Source organism: Alligator sinensis, unplaced genomic scaffold (assembly GCF_000455745.1).
Source record: "Alligator sinensis unplaced genomic scaffold, ASM45574v1 scaffold956_1, whole genome shotgun sequence".
Taxonomy (NCBI): Eukaryota; Metazoa; Chordata; order Crocodylia; family Alligatoridae; genus Alligator; species Alligator sinensis.
In genome coordinates this window covers 960,184-968,701 of record NW_005842496.1, presented here as the reverse complement: position 1 = coordinate 968,701, position 8,518 = coordinate 960,184, and the positions used below count along the sequence as shown (strand labels likewise).

Below are 8,518 nucleotides of genomic sequence, written 5' to 3'. Positions count from 1 at the left end.
TTCCCTATCTTGTCTCAGTGGATTTAGCCCAAACACTTAAGCATGCAAGAGTAAAGCTGAGGATATGCCATCTCACCAGTGGCAGACTGACAGCTTTCTTTTTGCCTGCTTCTCTTTCCTTACTCTTCTGTCTCAGTTATCTCCATTAGCATTATTCTCTCTTCAATAAATGTGGTTAACTTCTGTTATGATCAGTGAGCCACACATACAAAAGTTTACTGAAGTTTACTTACTAGTCATGAATGTAAATTAAAGAGTTAAATTTCTGAGGCTTGTCTATGTCCTCTTTTGAACTTTGGCTAAATCATATTATCCGGAAGCCAGATTCCGCAAGGCTACTTCAAAACCACAGGTTTGCTATAGAGCTTATTTTACAACTGTTTAACAGGCCTCCAGCTTTTGATTCTTGAGACAGAATTTCTAATCAAAACTACGCATTTTGTAAATATCACTTTTTTTAACACTCGGAATTTAAACGAAAAAAACCACTACGCTGCACAGCAGGGAAGCACTGTAACTCAAAAATCCTACTGCCTTCTTATGTGTTTCTACTGCTTTCAGAGTCCAGATAAGGTTTTATATTGTTTTTAACATATTCTAGACAGGAAGCTGCCTAATACCTTGCAGTGCTCTAGAATGCAGTATGCTTTTTTGCTGCTGTTGATGATTTTAGGTAGAAAGACGAGCATAACCTTTTATAATCCAACTTTTTATGAAATATAATTGCATCACATTCATGAGGAAAATAAGGCATTTTATGCACTGTTGTTAGCTATCATTATTTACCTGTTAAGCACCAAGAATGTGCTTAGAGCAGTAAAAGATCAAAAAATGCAGCACTCTCTGCTCTGATGAATGTACAATAGAAATAGAATAGGCAGTATTTTTTAAAGACATTTTCCTTCACTGCAAGCTGTTGTTTCAGTTTCTGTCTCCTGTTTTCAAACTGGCTGTATGCACTTATGACTTCATGGGTAGAAAGTCCGCTCACATGAACTGTAGAAGAGAAGGGGAAGAGAATTAAAAGTAAGTACTGTAATCATTTGTTCTTAGTAGACAACACCTACAGGTAAAATATAATATAGACTATACTGCTCATGTTCTTTTTTTCAAAGCAATATAAGTTGCTTGAAGAAAAAAAGATATAGTTTGATAACTCATATACAAGCAATTGTAGCTTAACCACAGAGACATTAGTTTAAACTTGTTCTCCAGTATCACCTCACAGGGGTTTGTTCTTGATCTGGTTCTATTCAATATTTTCATTAACAACTTCTATAATGTAATAGACAGTCCACAAGCTCTAACCCTTATAACTTTCAATGGATTAACTGCTTTGTTTATCCCTTTGTCTCTCTCAGAAGTGCTTAATTCCCCTAACCTTCCCTTTCCCTTTTCCTGATCCTTTGTATTTAATTTACTTCATTTCTTTGTACCCCAGTCTCTGCAACCCTATTGATTGCATCTGATGAAGTAGACTGTTACTTATGAAAGCTTATGCCTCCCTGAACAAGTTAGTTTCTAAGTTCCTACCCTGACCTGCCTTCTGCTTATTGCGTATGATGGAACAGATGATACACTTATAAAATATGCAGATAATATCAAGCTAGGAGGAGTTAAAGACAATCCAAAGATGATCAGAATTAAAACAAGATCTTAATAAATTAAAGAAATGGTCCAAAACTCAAAAATAAAAAATATGGTAAGGTAAATGTAAAATTCTATATTTAGGAAAGAGAAATCAAATACACAAATAAAGTGAAATTACAAAACCTAATAAAATAAAAATAATTAATAAATAATGAAATAAATATAAATATTAAAATAAAAATCTATTAGTACTGAAGAAAAATTGTTCAGTCTGTATAATAGATCATAAACAGGGTGATTCAATGATGTGATGATGTTGAAAAAAAAACTATGTCATTCTGAGATATATTAAGCAGGAGCATTTTATGATGAGTCACCACTGCAGTTTGGGGTGAAGCCAACCTGGCAGCTATGAGCAGGGTGACCACCTGGCTTGGCTGGGAGAGTCCTAGATTTTTGTAGCTTGTCCTGGTGTCCTGACTAGCTCATACAAATTAAAGCAAGGGTCTTGGATCGGCGCCAACCCACCTGCACATGCCAGGCCCGGCTTCTCCTGAGCAGTAGCTGAAGGTTGGGTGTGGGCTGAGCTAGACAGCACTCCTCCTACCTGGGGTGTGGGATGGGGGAAAACACTGCTGTGAGCACAGACTGCTCGCTTGTGTGCAAGTTCATGCACTCACACCCCAGTGGAGTCAGGGCCAGGGAGCAGTGACTGACACATGGAGCCCAGGTAAGGGCAGCGCTTCCTGAGCGGGGTGGGTGTGGGTCAGTTGCTGTTGGGGACCCCTGTCTGTGGGGCAGCTCCAGACTCTGGGCTTTGGGCTCTTCCCTGGAACTGAGGCCCCAGCCAGCTCTGTCCCATTTAGGCCTGGCTGCCTACACTCCCACCTTGCATTTGCATGACTGGAATAGGTATAGAGCCCAGGGCATCATCACTTCAGTGTCCTCGGGAGGCAAGATGGCAATGGGAAGCACATAGGTGGGGGGGGGGGACAGTCCCAAGGTCCTGCCAAACATCTTGTTGCCTTTATTCTCCTTGGGGATATCCCACCACATTCCCCACCTCATCGCTCTTCTGAGCTCAACCCTGGAGCTGGAAGAGGTGCTGTTTTGCTGAGGTTGGGGCAGAGTCAGTGGCAGGGGCTGCTCCTGCTTTGCTGAGATGAGGCTGCTGCTGCAGAAGGCCCCATGTGAGAGCCCAGAGCCTGAGCCATGTAGTTCAGGTTGTTTAATGGTTTCCCTGGACTGCATGCCACCAGCTTCCCAAAAGCTCAGAGAGGTTGTGGAATCCCCACCATTGGATCTTTAAAAATCTGTCTAGACAAAGCTTTGGCTGGGATGATCTAGTTGGGGCTGGTCTTGCTTTCCAACCCTTGTTTTCTGTGATTCTATGAATCCTTTTCTTAGTGCCAAGAGAGTATCCTAACAGCGTGGTTGTTTTAAAATGTTTTTAACAAGAAAGAAGGAATATCAATGAAAAAAAAAAAAAGAACTTTCAATGACTCTAAGTTCAGAATTTCCTTTGTTGAAAAAGGTGACACCAGAATGTATTACTTGTGTGCATTGTTCTACATTTTCTGTTGCTCATGGAGTCCATAGTGATACTGCAGACCATCTCCAAACAAAGCAACATAAATCTGCAATAGAAGCAGTGTCTGTGAGTGTAAAACTTATTTTGTTTTTCAAACCAAGTACTGCTGGTGACACTGAGTTTAAATGTGCAGCTGCAGAAGGTCTGCTCCCATACCATTATGTCCAACATGATCTCTCTTTCCATTCTAGTGACTGTTCATCAAAATTGATCCAAATTTTTCTTGTGCACATACAAAAGTCAAAGTATTGCATTAAATGTACTAGTCCCACAGGCAAAAGATGAACTGGTTACAGAATAGGCTGGCACAAGTTTTATCACTGTTATCAGCTGATGCATCAAACAGGAAGGCAATAAAGCTAATCCTAATATTGATTTATTTTTTAAATCCTTTAAGTGGTGTGAAAGTTAAATTATTAGACATTCATTGTCAGAGAAGAAACATTTGAAATCATCGCAAATGTTATTGAAAGTTTCATTCAGAAGCATGGGCTTGTACACAGTTGTAGGTTTCTACCAACTATGGTGGGGTCCAGCATCATGGGAAAATCAGCATTAATACAAAATTGAAAAAAAAAGTGGAACAAAGATTTACTTGGAATTGGTTGTGGGGCCCACATCATACGCAGCTGCATCCAGACAAGCTGTGAAACTTTTCCGCTAGAACTAGAAGCATTTGTAGTGAAGATATATAAATATTTTCACATTTGCACAGTTCATGTAGCTGAATTGCAAGAATTCTGTGACTGAGCTGATGTTGACTACAAAATGTTGTTTCAGCATGGTATTACACATTTTCTGTCATTACATCCAGTAATATCTTCATGAAATGTATGAGTCTTTGAAAGCATACTTCATCAATCAGCCTAAATGTCCAACTCTGATTCTTAATTTCTTTCCAAATGAATGCAGGGAATTTTAATGGCTGTTTGTGCACAGTCAGATAATTTTACACAGGCTATCCAAAGCATGGGATGATAATCTACATTAGCTTTTGAAACATCAAGAGAGTTGCAATCACTGAAGACAAAACTGGTGAACAGAAAAATGCTGAAATGTGTACCAGTTAATGCAAGAGAAGAAATTAAGTACTTAGGTGAAACAACCAAAGATTACTTGCACAGATGCCTCCTTTAGTTCTACAACTGTTTCGTAAATTATCTGACACTTTGAGAAGGTTGTTTTGGTGGTACTTTCACATTTAATTGGATGAACCTTCACCTCTGCCCTGAATGGGGTAACATTGAGATGTTATATGATTTTGTACGCAAAAGATTTGACACAGAATCATTAAGTAGGCTGATAAATGCTGGTGGCTATTTTGACAAATTTTGTGTCGTGAAGATTTATGTGAAAGGCAAACTGAAAGAATGAAGGGAGAATGATGTTCCATATGAAAACCACTGGGTTGAGATATTCAGTCATTTCAGTCGTTCTCTCATACCAACAATAATATTTGGCGTTTGGTTGAATATGCTTATTGTCTACCTGGGACATCTGGGGGAGAATGTTCTCTTATTTTGGGGACGTTAAAAAAGTCCCAGTTGCTGATATCACAGCATGGTCTGCCCACCTTGGTGGAGTGGGGAGGCTGAGAGTGAGAGGATGTATTGTCCTTGCAGCACCAGTTGGTGTTCCCACACACCCCCTTACAAAATCTTGGATGATGACAGGTGAAGAAATGTGAGCGGTCAGCTTAGTGATCCAGCAGCAAGCATCCCTCTGCCCCAGGTCATACACTTTGTTGACCTGCAGGAGCTCATGGATGGTTTCACTGAACTTGAGTTCCCCAATTGCCAGCTGTTCATGGGAGCCACATTACCATCCTTTCCCCAGTGCACCATGGCTGGGGCTTCATCAACTGTAATGGATTTTTCTCAGTGGTGAGGTAGGCAGTTCTGGACCATTGCAGCCACTTCAGCCATTGCAGCCAGGATAGAGGTAGAGTGACAGCCACTCCACTGATAACTGGGGTCCCTGCCCTGGCTTATGAAGCCTGTCACATGTTGGCTGGATGCCCACACGAAATGTTTCACCTACTTCCTCAGCAGTTGCCAAATGTTTGTGGAGTGTGCCTTTGGGTGCGACAAGGTATGCCAGAGGTCCTTGAGTACCTGCCTGGATGTCAGTAGCCACTATGTTACTGCAGTTTCATAATTCTACCTAGGTTCTGCATAATATTGGGCCAAAGGAGAGACTATTCCCAAGGCATGGGCAGTAGAACCAGAGTGCCCTGCTGCCCCCAGAGGTGATGCCACGGCACACAAACAGCCTCTGAAGACCAAGCACGAGGCATGACATGTGCTGGCAAACCACTTTATGCAACTCTGGCAGGAGGAGCAGAGTGGTACTGTGTAAAAAAGGGAGGCCAAATATATGCACACCCCCTGTGCTATTAAACTGTGTTAAAAACTATTCAGTTGAGTGATCTGTTTCCCTGCACCATTAAACTCTTCAATCCTAGAAAAATCCTGCTAAACTCTTGTCACCTTATCCAAAATCTCCTGTGGTCACTTCTAGCAGTGGTGGTAGAAAGTTATGTGCAATATAGACATTGGCAGAGATGGGGTGTGGGTTAGGAGTGCTCCTGCCTTGTAACAGAGCCGAGTTGATGGGCCAGGTCAGTAACTAACATTATTTTTCCCTCTAAGTGGAGGAATGGCTGGTAGGTGATGTGTACATTGCTGGATGAAGGAGTGATAGTTGTGTGATGAGCTTCAGGAGGGCCAGGGAGCATGGAATGGAGGTGGGTTGTGAGCCATGTCCTTGGGGTCTGCCTGTGTACTATGAACACTGTCTGGGGAAGGGATAGGAAGGGAAGAGTGCTCCCAGCTTGGAACAGAGCCCAGGAGATGGTTGCTATGCAGACTGATGGTTGCTGGGGTGTGAAATGTGAAGCAGAAAGACATACAAAAAACTAGAACTCTTGGTTCCAAAATGATACCTTTTATTAGACCAACTGGAAAATGGCAAGAAAATTGTCCTTTTCTGCAAGCTTTCGGGATCAAAGTCCCTTCATCAGGCTCTGGGAAAAGTGTAGATGGTACAAGATGGTAAAAAGTCCCCATAGGTAGGAAATAAACTTCATTTTTGCACAGAGGGAGCTGAAGATGGAAGTCTGTCCCTCTGGGTCTATGAGTGCCTTTGTGAGCTGTGTTGAGTAGCTCTTTGATGTGTTTGATTCTACCTGATCCCAAAAGTTGTGGACTGAAGGGACATGTATCCCTTCCATTGAAGATGAAACTCGGGGCAGCTTAAAGGAAGGCCAGAAGGAAAGTAGGCAAGATTGGGCCTGGTTTACAGTCCAGTAAGGAGGGCAACTCCCTGGGAAAGAAAGAACCCTTGGTTCCATCCCCTTGATTACTTATGAAGTGTACATTATATAATATTTAGTTAAATGCATAATAAGCAACACTAGAATGTGTTGCCAAGATTCACTACATGCCTAACTCCTATTTAGTTGCCTAAACTCTCATTGATCTCAGCCAAGTAGGTTTGGTGTCTAAATAACTTTAGGATAAAGTCACTTACAGTATATGATGACTAATTATTAGCTTAGTCCAGTGGTTCTCAATCATTTTAGACTTCATCCATAACACTTGAGGCTCCCCTTAGAAAATGCTAACTCTTAGTTTTCACTCTTTTCACTCAACAGAATAATAGAGCAATTCTTCAGTTGCAAAGAACTCAGGAAGGCCACAGCAGGTCAGAATGTTTTTAACACTATGGGTTCCTATTTCAAATCTCTGGGCTTATCTTGAATAACGTTTGCACAGCTGACAGTGCTAACATTGCATGGCACCCTGTAGCACACTTGAAAGTATCTCAAGGCACCCCAGGGTGCTGCAGTACCCTGGTTGAGAATCACTGACCTTAATAGCATGTAATAGTGCTCAGTGAATAAGAATTGTGCAAATGTGAGATATGTGTAATATTTAAAAAAACAAAGCCAAAACTCTGGCAGTAGACTGTTGAAAAAGATTGTAAACAGATGTTCTACTGTGAAGCATAGGGAGAAACAGATTTGTAACAGTCCTTAGTCAATATTAGCAGATAGATTTAAGTCATGGGACATAGCAAAAAATGAAAACATGGTTATTTTGTAAAAATTATATTTCTACATTAGAATAGACCAGAAGTTAATGTCAGTAAGGTATTTATTAATAGCATACACTGTGGTCTTACTAATCCATTTGTTATTCAAATGCTTGAAATTTTTGTTTTCCACCATACAAAGTGAAGAAATTTGCCTTTGCAGAATTTCCTGGATTCAGCCAGTTTTGTCACACTGTCATATTTTTACATCTGTTAGAAGCACATATTGAAATATTGCCACACTATTAATCTAGTTAAAGTAATTTTGGTGTGTTATTTATATACACCACAGAATATTCTTTGGCACATCTTTAAGTCTTGCTTATTTCATCAATGGATATTACACATCCAGGCAGAGAGTATGACACACATTCTAGGAAAAGATTCTTGTGATTTTTAAATTATTAGAATAGTTTACATCACTTAGTCAAATTGAATAAAACCATAGAGAAATGATGTGTACGAAGATGATTTTAAAGGGGTTATTGTAAGAATCATAGTTACAGCTGCTACACGTTTCTATAATAAAGTGATGAGAAGTAGCTAATTGGTAAGAAAACCGATCACAATTCTAAGCTTATTAAGAGAAAGAGGATGAGTCATCAGCTACAAGAGGTGTCACAATTTACTGTGCAGAGACTGAAAATTTGTAATGAAAGAAATGATTATAGTGTTGCCATTCTTGGCCATTTTTAATGGCAGGATTGAAGAATGCAACTGAAGGAGAAAGCCCAAAAGTTATCTGAAATGACCCAGTGTGAACTTTACAAGTATTACAAATGGCATATTCAGCAGAGGGCTTTAAGTAATTAATATGCCCATGTAAGCAAGTAGCAAAATCTGTAATTTAGGTTAAAGAAGAAAAGTTTAATAGGAAACAGCTTGCCAGAAGGCCTTAGCCTAAAATTTAATTACTAATAAACTATTGGAAAACAAACACAATTATATATAGAATATATCTATGTATCCTTAGATATATTAATAATAATTAGTGAGTTATATAACTTTGTATCATTCATGTATTACTATATTGTAACTGTATTCTTATGCTAAATTTAATTATCATAGTTTCATAGTTGGTAGGGTCGGAAGGGACCTGAGCAGTTCATAAAGTCCGACCCCCTGCCATGGCAGGAAAAAGTACTGGGGACAAACAACCCCAGCAAGGTGTTCATCTAGCCTCCTTTTAAAGACCCCCAGGGTAGGAGCCAGCACCACTTTGCTTGGAAGTTGGTTCCAGGT

At 40.1% G+C, this 8,518-nt stretch overlaps 1 protein-coding gene across 2 annotated transcripts in view; it reads left to right on the top strand.

Moving 5' to 3' along the window:
* STS (steroid sulfatase) overlaps positions 1-8,518 on the top strand; it is a 172,850-nt gene that overhangs the window by 12,582 nt on the left and 151,750 nt on the right. The window contains exons 1-2 of one of the 2 annotated variants that reach the window (XM_025212962.1): positions 336-352; positions 926-1,026. The exons of the other annotated variant lie outside the window; for it this stretch is intronic. The gene's annotated coding sequence lies outside the window, so the exon portion shown is untranslated. Of the gene's footprint in view, positions 1-335; positions 353-925; positions 1,027-8,518 lie in introns of those variants that run through there. 2 annotated transcript variants of the gene reach the window in all.